This window comes from Bubalus kerabau, chromosome 17 (genome assembly GCF_029407905.1).
Source record: "Bubalus kerabau isolate K-KA32 ecotype Philippines breed swamp buffalo chromosome 17, PCC_UOA_SB_1v2, whole genome shotgun sequence".
Classification (NCBI taxonomy): domain Eukaryota; kingdom Metazoa; phylum Chordata; class Mammalia; order Artiodactyla; family Bovidae; genus Bubalus; species Bubalus kerabau.
Window position 1 is genome coordinate 25,552,099 of NC_073640.1, and position 17,037 is coordinate 25,569,135.

The following is a 17,037-nucleotide window of genomic DNA, read 5'->3' on the forward strand; positions in this document are numbered from 1 at the left end:
CCAAACATCTGACTGTTTGAGCAAAATCTCTAGATTTCTTTTTCTTTTTCAAAAAAGAACTGATTCACTTCTTAAAAAAAAAAGTATAAAAGCCAAAACTATTGGGGCCACAATAAATATTTGGGAGCAAAATGTCACCCTTGAGCCAGCATTTTGTCAGCTCTGCACCAGAGCCTTACGCCGTTGCTGCCGTCCTCACGCGATGCCAACCAGAGTGAGGTCATGCCTTGGAATGCTAGAGAGGGCTAAGCATCACATTCAGGACGAAAGGAGAGGCATCTCTTGACTTAAAGACAGTGATGGCGACTTCTCTGGTGGTCCAGTGGTTAAGAATCCACCTTGCGATGCAGGGGATGTGGGTTCAATCCCTGGCTGAGGAACTAAGCTCCCACATGCCACGGAGCAACTAAGTCCAACTGGCTGCATGCAACCAGTGAGTCCACGCACCACAACCAGAGAGTTGTGTACCTCAGCGAAGAATCCCGAGTGCTGCGACCAAGGCCAACACAGCCAAATACATAAAAATAAAATAAATTAATTTAAAAAAAGACAGTGATGGAATAACTGTCACAGAAACTGTCACAGTTTGCAGTCACCGGGGCTTCCCAGGTGGCTCAGACAGTAAAGGATCTGCCTGTAATGCAGGAGACGTGGGTTCGATCCCTGGGGTGGGAAGATCCCCTGGAGAAGGGAATGGCAACCCACTCCAGTATTCTTGCCTGGAGAATCCCATGGACAGAGGAGCCTGGTGGGCTACATACAGTCTATGGGGTCACAAAGAGTCAGACACGACTGAACGATAACACTTCCACTAACTCTTGCAGTCACCGAGCACCAGGGAAGACATTACACTAAGAACGGTAGCCGTTGTCTATTGAGCTCATGACTCTGTGCCAGGCCTTGGGCTAACCTACCCTTCACAGCTGTGACCTTGGGCAGTCTTCCCAGCCGTGCCATGAAATGCATTTTTACTTCCCCACTTATGGATAAGGATGCTCAGCAAGATTTTGTCATTTTCCCAAGTTCAGTCATACAGTCAGGGCTCCACCCCATGCCTCTCTTGGACTTCAGAGCTCAGGGTCTCCACCACTGAGCCTCAGCTGCCCAGTGGTGCGGGGCCTCTGCTTACTATGCTAGGACACCAGGTTGCCTTGAATGCCACGCACCACCCAGGAGCTTCAGCGGCTTCCCCAGGAACACAGAGATAACAGTCTCCTTCCATGGTTTTTGTCACCTGGTCAATAATTGTTTGAACACCAAAGCTGGCCACCACCCTTGTCCCATTATGGAAACTTCTCTTAAGCAAAAGCCCAGGAGAGAAGGGACCAACTCAGACAGTTTGGCCCTGGAGCGCTTGCGTCAGCGTTCCCCTGCAAGAATATACTTTGACTTATGCATTGCTTGCTTAATAGACCACAAAAGTCAACATCCCTCTGGAAGAACAGCTCATGCTCGGAGGCATCACGGGGCCTCAAAAGATCCTGTTGGGGCAGGATGTTGTGTAAAACCCACAAGTGGAGCTAAACCCCATGTCTTCTCATTATAATGTTAATATTTAAGAAAGCTTCAGAGACGGCCTCTGTGCTTTCTCCCAAAAAAGGGGGTTGGGATTTTTCTTTCTCCTATTTTGCTTTTCAGACCTGGAGGCACATCAACACTTTTTTTTTCAACAAAAGAATGTGTCTCTTGTCCCTGGGTATGGCAATGAGGCAGAGAAGAAGCCAGTGTGTAGAGGGGAGGGAGGGAAGGTGACTGATGGAACATAGCTCCCACTGGAAAGAGATACAGGCAGAGGGGCTCCAGGGGCTGTCTAAAGCCCCGCCTTCCCAAAGGAGGCAATGAGATCTTATTTCAGATCGTGTCCGCATTCTATTTTCCAGGAACTTTGTGGCAGGTCCCCAATTTCTATTGTCCTCCAGCCCAGTCTGGGACTGGCTCGCATTAGTGGCTGAGCCAGCCATGCAGGTATCGGCATGGCAGACACAGAAATGAGATCCAGCCTGACACCCACTCAGGACACATTCTTGAGAGACTACATGGTCCCAGAGTGCCCAATAGTCACCCCACCACCACACACACTGGCTGCCTCTTGTGCACAGTGGATTGAAATAAGCTCTGACCATGTTCAGTCCATGCCATGCCCTGCCCTCGGGTCAGTAGCCAAAGAGGCAGCAGATTTGAACCAAAAATAACAAGCGCTATAAATCATCAGATACCCCCAAACACTGCAGCATTGTTTGGAGATTACGGCGTGCCCTGGATAGTAGGAGATATCTAATCAGAAAGTCAGAATGAACAGCCCCATGGAACAGATGGGCGAATTCTATGGACTTTCCTTCCTTCAAAAGGGGAGGGGCCATTATTTAAATTTATATACAGCGGAAGCCTCTGGAACCCCCATCCTGATGATTAAATCTGGATGATCGCAACATCCAGATGCATTAAACAGCAACCTTCTCAAATCAGACACGAGCAGAGACACCACATGGCCACGGCCAAGGACACAGAGAGTTCACTTCACAGGCTTGTGCGTTTCAGTGCTGGGTCAGTTAAAGACATTAGCAGAAAGCAGACTGATTTCCACCAGCATCTTGGGCCAGGGGAGTTATCGCTTCTACTAAGTTAAATTCCACCCCCAGTCTGTGAGTCTAGGAAATTATTTCAGTCAGAGTTATGCAATGTCAAGGAAAGAGACACGGCATATAGGAAATAGAATTTGAACTGTTGAGTCAAGGGCAGTGTCTCTGCCTCCAAGCTCTCCAGCTCCTTTCACTCATCTGTAGAACGCAGATGACCAACGTTACAAAAATTTTGCCATTCTTGCTTCAGAGGCTGAGAGCAGAGCAACTTCACATGGAAACCAACATTCCCACAAATATAAAAGTTATACGTAGGAGACTTCACTGGGTCCATTGGTTGAGAATCCTGCCAATGCAAGGGACACAAGTTCAGCCCCTGGTCCAGTAAGATCCCACATGCCCCAGGGCAACTAAGGACACCCGCCACGACTACTGAACTCCTGTGCCTGAAGACTGCACTCTGCAACAAGAGAAGTCACGGCAATGAGAAGCCCCGTACATCATAGCAGCTAGAGAGTAGCCTCTACTCACTGCAGTTAGAAGAAGCCCACTTGCAACAACAAAGACCCAGTGCAGCCAGAGATAAATAAATCAATTTTTTTAAAGTTTATGTAGGAAATGTGACCTCGAAAAATCACCATATTGGGTGAAATCTGGGAGGTGCTCAGGATGTTTAGTTCGCAATTCTGCATCTGGTTAAAGTACTTAGAAGCTTAGGCATATACTCTCAGTATCTTTAGCATCACCTTCATATATGCTATGTCACTCTTGATCCATTATCATACTCTTGGGGAATTTCAGGATTCCCATAGTCTATAATGGCAAAACTACAATTGAATTTAACAGATTGAGAGGCCCATGTTGTTTCTCAGACAATTTTAGAAATTCTTAAAAGTCAGTTTCTCATGATAAGCAAATTTTAGTTTAAAAACTTCATGAGGTGGGAGGGATCATTCTTCATTTTGGCTCAAGGGCCTCTTTTGGTTGCAACGGACAAAAGAAAATCTTTAAAAGCAAACTTTATGAGAAGGGAGAAAGGGTTGCAGTTTGGGGGCTTTTTTTTAAATTGGGTTTGCCTTCTTAGCTCCTGCCTTGAGCAGGAAACAGAATATATTGCATCCACAGATTTTCTTAACTGTAAAAAGTGAATACTCTAAAATGTATTTTTTTTAAATTGTGATTATGTTACAGTGGTTTCTATGTACCATCGATTAGATTTTGATTAAGGGTTTTATTAAATAACTAGTGTTTCACCAGCATCTAATTAAATCTTCTATCTAAATTGAACAGAAAATTATGGGTGAAAAGAAAGCATTTGTAGCTGACTTTATTACAGATAAGACTATTATTTGTTCATCTTAAGAATTTGAGATCAAATTTACAAGCAGCATCCTCATCAAATTTCTTTTCTGGGCTGCTGAGCCCTGGCCCCTTGAAAGCAGCCCATTATCTCCCCGCCTCCTTTTTATTATAGTGTCCTGGTTGTTGGCAACACGCCCGCTGTTTAAGGTTACTTTCATTAATTAACCGAAAGTTAATTTCTTTGCAAGCAAAATCTCTGATCTCATTATGTTGTCTTTAAAGCTGAAAGCTTCAGGTTTTCTGGTCTCCTTTGATGGCACAATAAAAAGCATGCTCTTTATCTTAAGGGAAACTGTCTCCAGGGTTTAATTTAATAGTCCTTGAAATAGTTACAGCACAGCCAGGCAGACTACAATAATCTGCCCATTTTAGAAAACCTTGGCTTTGTCATGGGTAAGAGAGCCCGGTGACTGGTACGGTGTGGACCATGCGGGCTCTGTGTTCACAGAAATTCTGCATTTTACCTCTTGGGATCCCATGTTTACAGCCCCATTCTGTGTCCTGATGGAGATCAGAACAAATGCCAAAAGCAGTATCCCTTCCAAGGCATGCATCTCGTTCCCTGGGAGTCTGGAAGTTTGAAGGAGTGACATTTCCTCTATTAGCCTTTACTGTGTCTGCTACGCTGTCTTTTGTCCCTCTGGTAGAAATGAAGCAACATTCGCTGGTACTCAGAGTTTTGGGTAGTGGTTTGGAGCCTGCCAAACCTGAGTTTGAATCCCAGTCTTTCCTTGGCGAAGCTTCGTGTCTTTGGACAAGTTACGTAATCTCTTTGTCTTAAGTCTCACTTTCTTCATCAGTAAACTTTAAATGATTATGCAGAGTTAAGAAAATTAAATCCAAAACTTGCCTTGACAGTTCATCGGTTAAGACTTGCATTTAAAATCTTGAGGGCTTGGGTTCCATCCCTGGTCGGGGAACTATCATTGAATTCTGCAAGTAAAGCAAGTGAATTGTATGGTATATAAATTATAACTCAATAAAAAAAAATTTAAGTTAAATCAAGTAACTAATCCATAGTAGTAGTATTATAGTAGTAGTGTTAGTCGCTCAGATGTGCCCATCTCTACAACCCCATGAACTATAGCCTGGCAGGCTCCTCTGTCCATGGGATTCCCCAGGCAAGAATACTGGAGCAGGTTGCCCTTTCCTTTTCCAGGGACTCTTCCCTACCCAGGGATTGAACCGGGGTCTCCTGCACTGCAGGCAGATTCTTTCCCATCTGAGCCACCAGGGAAGCCAATAAATCCATAGCAGATACTTATTTGTTAAGTCCTCTTCTCTTGATGGTCCTGCTTTAGGCTTTACCAGCTACAACTGTGTTTCTCAGTTTAGGGTTCAGCTTGATATTTAGGGGCTAGGATCCACAATGCTATAGCAGAAGCAGCAGTTTGGGGGAGATGCTCAAACTCCACAGAGCATTTTTGGCGTGGATTTAATGAGTTGGGTTTTGAATAGCCCCGAATGCTCTTTTATAGATGTGGGAACATGAAGAGTGTATTTCCTTTGTCTCTCTGAATTAGCTTCATTCTCAGTGATGAAATCTGGTTACTCTCTGGAGCATTAAATTCAGTGAGTTGAGAGGGGCCAGAATGTCTTTTCAGAGCCTCCAGGTGTAGGTCACACAGAGGGAAGAGAACTCTTCAGGTGGCTCAAGTCTCAGGAGCCATCCAGGTACATGGAGAAGCCATTTGTATTCCACTGAGCCCAGCGATGTTGCACACACAGCTGAGATTTACAGAGGCCGGGAGGGAGGGCTGCCGGGAGCCGGTAATGGCATGACCCGACACGGTGCTTCCGATGCCTGGGAGACCGGGTCTGCGCCATTTGCGTACGTCCCCGGTACCCATCGCTGGTGAAGGATGCAATTGACTCAGCTCAAGCAGGTCAAAGTCACTTAGGCAGAAAATCCCAGGTCTTGGGAAGAAAAGTCCCGTGCCTCTAGAGCCCTTGGCAGAAGTCAAAGGTCCAAGGTAATGTATTGGCAAAGATTCTGTCTGCTTTGGTGCCTCACTTACTGCTCCCCCCACCTATGCTTTTAGGCAGGAATATTGTCAATGCTATTGATTAGTTGATCTGATAATCCGGCAAGCTCCCTGATGTGTTAAGTCTCCTCCTTTGGGCTGACTGCAAGTCGGGGCAGAGTGTATGCTTCAGTTGGGGGGTGTCTCTCGGCGGACCTTGCTTAGACACCACTTCTACAGTGAGATTGCTACAGGCATGACAGTTCCCATTATTCTTTTGGCTGTCACACTTAACCCTTCCTGAGACTTTTCCCTAGTTATCTACATTTTCTAGCCTTACTTTATTTTTTTTTAACTTTTTATTTTATATTGGAGTGTAGCTGATTAACAAAGCTGTGATGTTTTCAGGTGGACAGCAAAGGGACTCAGCCATACATATACACGTATCCATTCTCCCCCCAGACTTCCCTCCCATCCAGGCTGCCCCATGACATTGAGCAGAGTTCCCTGTGCTATAAGGTAGGACCTTGTTGGTTAACCATTTTAAATATAGCAGTGTGTACATGTTGATCCCAAACTCCCTAACTGTCCCTTCCCCACCTTCCATCCCCCCTGGCAACCATAAGTTCGTTCTCTAGGTCTGTGAGTCTCTTTCTGTTTTGTAAATAAGTTTATTTGTAGCCTTACGTTAGATTTGGGAAAAAACTTTGTCTTCTGCATTGGGCCTCTAGGGTCTCTTGATTTCTTAGCATTTATGACATTTATGTGTTTAGGTTTTTATTTTTTATTTTCCTTTTCTGTTGTGAGTGCGCTCCATTCTCTTCAACTTCCCCTCCTGGACAACCCCCACCCCCACCCCCCGCCATGGCAGAAATCATATTTGCCTTTCTCCTCATCTGGTAGTGATCTTTAAGTATTCCATCAGCCACATCCCTCCTTTAAAAACTATGTAGCAACTCAGTGGTATGTGATGCAAGGTGTGTAGGTATCAAAAGAAAGAGTGGTCTTTGGCAAGGGCAGTAGAGTTATCCAGAAAGAGCACAGAGTGGTGATAAATAAGCTAGCAGCGTGTCATTCACTGCACTTTGTTTATCAGTTGCTTGTTTATAGTCTGGTCTGGAATAGCTAGAAACCTCAGAACCCTCTGATTTGTCTTTCTTTAACTTGTTATTCATTCCCTCCACCCTCTCTTTGGCTTCCATCTCCAAGGTCTTCAACCTTGTGGAAAGGGCATCAAGGTACCACTGGAAATCCAAGCCACCACTTGGATAAATTACGCCTTCAGCTGTTGGGGTCCATCGTGCTATTTGTTCTACCTCCCAGCTCACTGTGCTTGACATCAATTACATTCTCTGCCTTGGTTCAAAGAATGCGAGATGAGTACTTTAATCCCCTTTGCAAAATAATAATAACAACAACAACGACAATAAGGCCTCTGAGCAGAGAAGGTTAAGCCTAATTCAGATTTTTTAAAAGTGGAAAACGAATCATAAATACCTGAGAAATGAGGTTCATAATGCAAACCCCAAGAAGCCCTTTAACCTGGGCAAAATCCTATAACACAATTATATACAATTTCACACTTGACTGGAGCTGTTATTTGAGCAAAAATAACCATTTTTCTGCTTGCGCTAAATGAACCACGAGAGCCATGTATCCAGCTACAGAAAAATGTAGGCTCGCACGTTCAGTCTGCATGTAATCAGCGTACTTGATGGCAAGGGCATTGTAGGATCAAAAGAGTTAATCATTGGATCCTGCCCACAGCAACCACACAATTAAGGGCAAGATTAGCAGAGATGAAAAATTTATTGTGAAAATGCAACGCTGGGTCTGCAAAACAAAATGATTTTGCCGAGCAGTTGTTCTGTTGCCATAATCCTAATGATCAAGTCTATTACACTAATAATAGGAGAAAAACTAATTGCAGAGAGGACAGGACAAATCTTTTTTAATCTGCGTTGTCATCCCAACTAAGTCCCAACCCATTTGTATTAACCTTTGCTGACAGAGTCACATGATGGACATAATTTCTTATAATTTACCAGCTATGGATCTAACCTTTCTTCATCAAATATTCATAAAGGCAGGATTCTCAATGATTTTCTGTCTCTCTTCATATTTACAGCTTGTTGTCTTCTTCCTTTTTACAGTAATTTGGACACAATTGAAGTCAAATGGAATTAAAGTTAAATGCCTTTAGCAACTGAGGTGCCTAAAAGCAGAGACTTGGGGGAGGGGTCGTGAACTGGAGGGGAAGAGCCTGTGTTCCCAGGACCGTTCACATCCCAGAGGAGTTCCAGTGGGCTGCCCTGCCTGCAAAGGGAAAAAAGAAATCAGTCGGAGAGTAAAATGCCATTGCCCTGACTTGGCCTGCAGAGCATGCACTCTTAGGCCTGTGGATCGAGATGCCCAGAGGCTGAGCTGACCGGGAGCGCCATGCCTTCCTCTGACCACAGGGCTTGCTGGGAACCTAGGCTTCTGGGGCCAGATCCTGTCTAAGCATGCGTCAGAGGGGCCCCGAGAAACATGCCGGGGGCTGTAATGGTGGACAAGAAGAGCTGGTTGGTACCGTTACTTAGAAAATGAACGTGAATATCTGAAACCATCCCTGAGAGCATTTTTGGTAGAAAAACATCTGTTTCCACTTTGCTTCTTTGTTGCTTTGACAGTTTTCTTAAGAGACATGTAGATGAAAGAAGTTTTATAAAGCTTAGGTGTTTAAAATAAGTATAGCCACTGGTCCTGTATTTTTTTTCCTCTCCCCGCTTGCAAGGCTTCAGTTTCAGTGGAATGGCAGGAGTTTGGGGAAGATGAAATAGTCTGGAGAAATCCCTTTTCTACTCCAGTCCTCAGAGGACCCTACCTTTACTGAAACAACCAGGATGTTGTAGGTAAAGTCTCCTTTAAGATGCAAAGGAGTTGTTTTACCTGGTTGACTTCAAATTCCTATATTGACTAAACCAAGAATTTACTTCTTGCTGAGTTTCCAGAATTCTGGCTGGTAGAACAGAAGTGAGAACTGAAGCTGCTTATATTCTTTAACAGCTGATTCGCGTCCCTAACTCGAAGGTATTTTGGTTTTTTCACCATTAAAACTTCATCAAGTACTTTTTGAGCACTACCCCTAAATCTCAGACCTTCTCACCCTTCCAAATATTTTTCTGTGCATTTATAGACCTCTAGATGTACTTCAGATAAATATGTTTTCTTTGTTTTACCTAAATGGTCATGACAAACCACCATTGGTTCTGCCAGTCAATACCCAGCTTGCTTTTGTTACTCAATAACAAACATATCTAGATTTAGGAATCTCTCTATGTTAGAACGTATGATATAAATCTATTTAATTGTTGCAGAGATGTCCATAGGTTGTAAATACCATCGTTCAGTATTAGTCCCATGATAATGGACATTTAGGCTGTTTCCAGTTTTTCAAATTATAAGCAGTTCTGCAAAACACCATTAAATGTTTAGGACCAAGATAGAGCACATGTAATTGTCTTAAGAGCAATGCTGGCTTTTGCAAATACAGTTTTGAGAATGTTTATACTGACCTGACCCCATACTTTTTTAATGTCTTCTACCAATCTAAGTCTCCTTTCTGATGGGAAGGACCAAAACAATTATGAGACATTTGGTATCATATGCGCCCCACACATAAATAGACATTCCAGATGGCAGTGAATTAAATGTTTTCAATAGGGGGAAAATGATAATCAGCTGTAAGAAATGCCCAAGTAGAGCTATTATTCAAGGAGACTATCATTGTGAGTTTGCTGTTATGTAGATTGAGTTATGCTGAAGGTCAGACTGTGTGCCCTGAGCTGCAGTTGCATCCTGGGAAATTCTCCTCCATGGTACTAGGTTCTCTATTTGCCTTGTTCACCAACACTCATGCTATAAAGAGGTGTCTATGATTATGTAAAGGATGACTTGCCAATTAGTATACACATACGTGTATGGTGTTAATAACCATACCTCAGTCTCTGACAAATCTAATGGAAGATGGCAGGAAATTCTTTTAAAGGACTAAAATCTTTGGCCGGGAGGTTTGAGGGGTAAGTTCCATGAAAATGTTTACTAGGGATATCAGATACTGTCATTCTTCTGGGCTAGCTAGAATCGGATAGGTGCGGAGATGCTCATTGGCTCCCTCTGGGTTAATGGAAGAAATAAGGCAGGTACACAGTCAGATTCTATACATTTGTGGAAGTGCAGATTGAAGACTTCCAATCTGAGTGGGTGTAAAGATTCTAAGTTCTTTTTTAATAATTCACACGTTAGGTTTAGGGTTAACAGTCTTGTCAGGTAGTGTTTAGCTTTGCTGAAAACCAACAACTGACTTAAGAATGACACACAGGTGGAAAAGATCCTTCCACCAGAGTTCATGAAACATTGCTGCTGCTGCTAAATCGCTTCAGTCGTGTCCGACTCTGTGCGACCCCATAGATGGCAGCCCATCAGGCTCCCCCGTCCCTGGGATTCTCCAGGCAAGAACACTGGAGTGGGTTGCCATGTCCTTCTCCAATGCATGAAAGTGAAAAGTGAAAGTGAAGTCGCTCAGTCGTGTCTGACTCTTAGCGACCCCATGGACTGCAGCCTACCAGGCTCCTCCATCCATGGATTTTCCAGGCAAGAGTACTGGAGTGGGGTGCCATTGCCTTCTCATGAAACATTAGGTATCTCTCATTCCTGCAACACTGTTTAGGCTGTTAACTGGCCCCATCTCTCATTCTATACTGGGCACTCTTATCCTTATTTTATAAAAGGGGAAGTTGAAAGATTCTGCCAAAAGTTAGTGGAACCTAAGAAAAAATAGATAAATTCATCAAAAATGAAAAACTTTTGTGTGTCAAAGAACACTGCCAAGAAAGTGAAAAGACAACCTACAAAATAGAGGAAAAAATCTTGTAAATCATATATCTGATAGAAGTTTACTATCCAGACTATAAAAAACTCCTAAAATTCAAGAACTAAGAGACAAACAACCCAATTAAAAAATGGGCAAAGGAATTGATTAGATATTTTTCCAAAGAAGATATACAAATATCTAGTAAGTCCATGAAGAGATGTTTATGACCATTAATCATTAGGGAAATGTAAATTAAAACCACAGTGAGAGACTACTTCACACCTACTAAGAGAGCTATAATAATTTTTTAAAAATAACAAAATAGCAAGTGTTAGCAAGGATGTGGAGAAATTAGAACCCTCATACATTGCTGCTAGAAATGTAAAACCACACAATACCTTTGGAAAATAATTTGGTGGTTCCTGAAAAAGTTAAATGAATTAGCATCTATGTGACCCAGCAAGTCCATTCCTAGGTATAAATTCAAAAGAATTGAAAACAGGGATTCAAATAGATACTTCATAACATTTTTCACAGTAGCTAAAAGGTGGAAGCAATCCAAGCATCCACGAGCATATGAATGAGTAAACCAAACATGTTACATACATGGAATGGAATACTATTCAGCCATAAAAGGGAACAAAATTCTGTCACATGCTATAACCTGTACAAACCTCAAAAACACATGCCAACTGAAATAAACCAGACACAAAAGGACAAATATATGATTCCACTTATACAAACTATCTAAAATAGACAAACTCAGAGAGACAGAAAGTCAATTAGAGGTTACCGGTGCTGCAGCAAGAGGGAATGGGGAATTGCATAATGAATTTCTGTTTGAGGTGATGGTGAGAAAATTTTAGAAGCAGATACTGGTGATTCTTGTACAACATTGTGAATGCAATGAATACCACTGAGTTATATGCTTAAAAGTAGGTAAAACGGCAAATTGTACATTATATATTTTTTAACACAGTAAGAAAAGTGAATGGAATCAGATGTAGAACTTAAGCATATCATCTAAAGTTCCAAAGGTATACAATTAAGGAACTAAAACTACAGAGAAACTCTATTGCAGTTGCTTGCTTTGCAGCAAATCACTCTAAAACTTAGCAGCTTGCAACAACCCAGCTGCTGTTGTTGTCTAGTCGCTAAGTTGTGTCCGACTCTTTTGCGACCCCATGGACTGTAGCCCACCAAGCTCCTCTGTCCATGGGATTTCCCAGGCAGGGCTACTGAAGTGGGTTGCCATTTCCTTCTCCAAGAGGGAATCTTCCTGACCCAGGGCTCAAACCGTGTCTACACTGGCAGGTGGGTTCTTTGCCGTCTGAGCCACCAGAGAAGCCCTCAATCACAGTTACTAATTCTCATATAAGACCCTGGTCTTCTGTGCGTTGACTCATCTGGATAGAAGGCTCTTCTACTGGCCCCACTGAGGGTCTCTCACCTGGACTGTCGTCAGGCAGCAGCTGGAGCAGAAAGGCTGGGTTCAGCTGGGGACTCTGGGATCACTCAGCCTCCATCTTTCCACGTGGCCTTTCTGTGTGGTCTCTCCTGCAGATACCCAGACTTCTTGCAGTGAGGCTCAAGACACCCAAGTGCACAAAAGCAGAAGCTTCCAGGTTTTTTAAAAGAATTGTTCTCATGTCACCCATGCTGCAGTCTACTGTTTAAAGCAGATGACAGAGAGGGCCAACTGAGCCTCGGAATATGGGTAAATCCTGGAACACCAGTCTCACATGCACAGGATAAGGAGAGTCAAACCCTAATGTCACACTGCAGGAAGACAAAGGATTATATCTGAAGTTGAAGGATCAAGGAATAGGAGTGTGGTACATATTGGTGAGAGATACACCAGGTAACCACTGTTGGAAACAAATCCAGGGCTGAGATGGATTAGAGCGGGGAACTCCTGCTTTTTTCATTGTATAAACTCTATATATCATTAGATTTAAAACTGTCACTGTGCACTGTTTCAATAACATGATAGGGTAGTTTGGAGTATGGCTGTGGGGCCAGGTCACCTGGGCTCATATCTTGGTCACGTCAGTTATAATCTCTGTGACCTTGGGCAAATGACATCACCACTCAGTGCCTCAGTGTTCCCATCTGTAAGCTGGGGATAAAAATCATAACCTCAGGACTAACCTGGTCCTGTGGCTAAGCACCAGCAGCTAAGACTCCAAGTTCCCAGTGCAGAGGGCCCAAGTTCGATCCCTGATCAGGGAGCTAGCTCTCACGTGCCACAACTAAGGATTCCACATGCTGCAACCAAGGCTGAAGATCCCAAGTGCTGCAGCCAAGACCTGGCACACAAATAAATAAATATATAAGTAAGGAAATACTCTAAAACAAAATCATAACATCATAGGGTGATTAGGATTAAATGAATAAAGCACTTAGAATGCCGATGAGGCACAAAGTAGACCCTCAAGTAATGTCAGCTCTTAACAGCTATAACTTTAAAAAAGAAGCAGCATGCAAACCCATGGTGAACTAGGGGTCCTCAGACCAGATCCTTAGTCTCCTAAAGTGAAAAGTGTTAGTCGCTCAGTTGTGTCTGACTCTTTGCAACCCCCCGGAATGCAGCCTGCCAGGCTCCTCTGTCTATGGGATTCTCCAAGCAAGAATACTGGAGTGGATGGAGTGGGTAGCCATTCCCTTCTCCAGATCTTCCTGACCCAGGGATGGAACCCACTCTCTGGCATTGCAAGCAGATTCTTTACCATCTGAGCCATCAGGGAAGCTCAACTCTGCCACAGATGAGCTGAGCAAGTCTGTTAACCTCAGCTTCCAACTAAGAAGGATATAAGCTAAGATGAGCTCCTAAGAATAGAGGTTGTGTCAAATCTGAAACCTAAAAGAGCCACGACTGTCAAAAATTACCCTGCTGAAACATGAGACTCCCCTCCCTCTTCCAAGAGATTCTTTACAGCCGAGCCTGTTCCTTTATCCTCGTACTCTACCCACTATGGAGGCATAATTCAGAGCCTCACTGGCTGCCTGTCCAGAGACCTTCTCCTGGGACAGAACTTTATAAATCATTTTAAGTTAGTGGCCATAACTCCCAGGTGCTTACACGAGACCAAGTGGAAAAGGACATTAACTTGGAACCAATTAAATTGCTGCTAGTCTGTATTTGCTGGCCTCCTGGACGGATCTCTCCCAGAAGGCTGCTCATGTGGTCAGCCCTGGGTGAAACTGTTACGAAGGTAAAATCAGGCTCCAGAGAATCCCCCTTCCTCGCACCCCAGGGAAGGTGGAGTTCACATGTCCCTCCGCTCCATCAAGGAAACAATGTGATCCGTCCAAGAGGTGACTTAAAATCATCTCGTCCTTAGAAGCAGTTGCGTTTTTAAATGCCTTTCCTTTTTTCTCTGTACACTGGGGGGAAAAATGAATGAATGGTACACTTTCTGGTCTGGATTAGAGGCCAGAGCAAGAACTGTTGTGCAGTGAGGAGGCTGTCCTAAAACCTGTGCTCCCGTACCACGTGGGCAGGCCACCTGCCAATAGCAATTACACAGATGACCCCGGCCTCGTAACTTACTAGTGGGTGCTGATGGGCACTAGGACCTGGACCAGTCCGTCTCCAGCTAGAAAGAGCAATTTAAATTAGGAACAGCAAGCTCCTTCCATCTCACCGAGCTCCCCTAGCAGCTGGGGGGTGATGCGGAGAAAGCATAATGGCCCCTCAGTCGGCTAGTCTGTGCCAACTCCCAGGTGGTCTCGACTGCAGAACCGTTCTTCCAAAAAGTGTGAAATTCTAACTTAGCAGTTGGCTGAGAAGCCTGGCTCGCTGGCAGGCCAGGCACAGGGGCAGGAGGTGACAGCCGCTAATCAGGCCCTCGCTGTGCCAGCCTGACTCACCGCCGCGCCCTGGCCCATTCCCCGCTGACCCCGCTCCTGTCGCGCTCAGTCAGGAGCCGAACCTCTCCACTAATCGGCCTGTTCGCGGGAGCTGGAGAGGTGACTTGTAACAGGCCTCTCGTTCCCAGCCTCCTCTATAATGACATTCTGCACAAGCAGAGTCGTCCTTTGATTCCCTGTGACCTTCTGGATTTTGGCAAATGAGAAAGCGCCTGGGATGCACGGCGAAGGCCCAAGGGTGTCTTTCCTGCAAAGAAATGCTCTGGTCTTCCACCCCCGCCTCCACCCGCATCTCTCACTTGTACCAGGCAAGGACACGGCCTCATTCATTTTTCCCTGGTGGAAAAAAGCCTTCTTCCGGAGCCAAGGGGGCTCTGAGATGAGGTGGCCGGTATTTGGCCCATGTGTGAGTATTTACCAGGCGAAAATCGGGGGCTCAGTGGCTGTCTCGCCTTGACAGATGAGAAAATGCTGTCTTCGTGCCCTTGCCAAGGTCACCCCACTAGCCAACACCCATGTGGGGAGAACACATTGCCCCCCACCACCACCCCAGAGAGTAAGGGAACTGCAGACCCAAGCTTTCAAAGCCACAGCGTAGAAGGCTTTGCACCAGCCTGCGGAAGGCGAGACCCTACAAGGCTGTAAGTAATAAATAGATAATGGCCGGTCTCTCTGCCTGCTTGCTCCTTGGAGATGCTCGGATGGGAACCTGGTGGCTGTGATGATTAATGAATCAACCCGCCCAGTTAACCTGCAGTTTGGAGGCCATGCGCAGCCCCTAAGGCAGTCTCTGGGCAACTCATCCTTCCTCGCCGAGGCGCCCACGGGCTTTTGTCCACGGGTGGCAACACCGGCAGCCCAGCAGAAGCTTCGGCTTGGACGATTTCAGAATTTGGTCCGCTTTCTACTGAAGTGCAATTATAAAAAAAAAAACAAAAAACTGCTTTCAAACTGTCGTTTTAGAGGGAACCCCCACACTGACTCAGAGCCCATCTTAGTCTTCTGTGGCTCCCAGCATCTAAGATTACACTTCTTCCTCAGCCTGAATCCACAACCCCCCGGAAGGAAAAGAAAAGTGAAAATTGGATGTGAGTTGCATTCAAAAGATACGTCAAAGCGATGGGGGTGGTCAGGCTCAGTGCTGCCCCTCCCTCTCAGCCAGCCTGGGGAGGGCCCATCAGGCCAGGAAAGAGATTTAAGGAGAATATTTCACTTCATCAACTCAACACCGAGAGTAGGTTGAGTGTAGAAGTTTCTTCTCATGAAATGACCACCCACTTCCTAAAGAAGAAAGTTTTCTGCAGAGGATGAGACTGGATCCTGTCCCTTTCCTTCTTAAGCTCCCCAGGGCTTTCCCACCTCACTTAGAATACAATCAGTCTGTACAATAGCTGCCAAGGCCCTGGTCCTCTCTGACCCCGCCACCTGCATTCCTTGGTCACCCTCCTTCAGCCTCCTTGCGGTTTCTCTTGACCATGCTTGACTCATGGTCACCTAAAATCTCTTTCCCCCGGGGGAGATGCCTGCTCCTCCCACTCCAGGCAGAACCATTCCCCCATCTCTCATTCGCTCTCTTACTCATTTCCTGTTTGATTTGCTCCAGAGCATTTATCTCTAGCAGAAATTACCTTAATGTCTATTCACTGACCTCGTGTGGCAGAGAATACTAGTTTCTCATCCTGTCCCCTTTCTTTCCTTGTTCCTGAGTATAGAATCCCAGGTGGTTGTTGTTTTTTTTTTTTTAAAAAAAGCTTTTTATTTTGGAGTATAGCTAATTACCAATGTTGTAATAGATTCAGGAGGACTGCACAGGGACTCAGCCATACATATGCATGTATCCATTCTCCCCCAAACTCCCCTCCCATCCAGGCTGCCACATGACATTGAGCTGTGCTATAGAGTAGGCCTTTGTTGGTTAACCATTTTAAATATAACAGTGTATACGTGTCGATCCCGAAGTCCCTAACTATCCCTTCCTCCCTGGCAACCGTAAGTTTGTAGAATCCCAGTCCTGATGGAGCAAAGAAGAAGGTGGCACGTCCAGTTAAAACCCAGCACTTCCCAGCCTCTTCTGTAGCCCAGGGACTGAGTTCTAGTCTGTGAGCTAGAGGTGGAGGTTGGTTGGCTGTCTTCCTTAGAAGGAGGAGGTAAGGGTGTATTTTACCCCTCTCGCCTTCCTGCTCCTGCTTGGGATACCAGATACAGTGGCTAGGCACCTGGACCTTAAGGTGAGCTCAAAGATGGCAGCCGTCAGCTAAGAATGGCAGAGCAAAAAGATAGATGGAGCAGCCCAAGTCCTGGATGTCTGTGGATTGCTGTCATGTGACCTTCCATGAAAAAGCAAAAACAAGCTTCCCTTTTCTTTAGCCACTGTTAATTTCTAATCCCTCTTGCTGGCAGCTAG

General features: G+C 44.9%; 1 protein-coding gene and 1 long non-coding RNA gene across 9 annotated transcripts in view; one reads left to right on the forward strand and one right to left on the reverse strand.

Annotated features, from left to right (window-relative positions):
- The window catches only part of FTO (FTO alpha-ketoglutarate dependent dioxygenase), a 422,823-nt gene that overhangs the window by 388,974 nt on the left and 16,812 nt on the right, over nucleotides 1-17,037 (forward strand). The gene's annotated exons all lie outside the window — the stretch shown is intronic.
- LOC129632185 (uncharacterized) lies at nucleotides 8,084-15,508 on the reverse strand. 6 transcript variants are annotated; one of them, XR_008704388.1, is made up of 5 exons: nucleotides 15,207-15,361; nucleotides 14,314-14,359; nucleotides 12,912-13,069; nucleotides 12,211-12,429; nucleotides 8,084-8,221 (listed from the first exon to the last, which is right to left on the reverse strand). It is a non-coding gene; the product is annotated as an uncharacterized LOC129632185 (long non-coding RNA). The 6 variants fall into 6 exon arrangements; XR_008704387.1 differs by having other exon boundaries at nucleotides 15,052-15,361; XR_008704389.1 differs by lacking the exons at nucleotides 14,314-14,359; nucleotides 15,207-15,361 and adding an exon at nucleotides 15,385-15,508.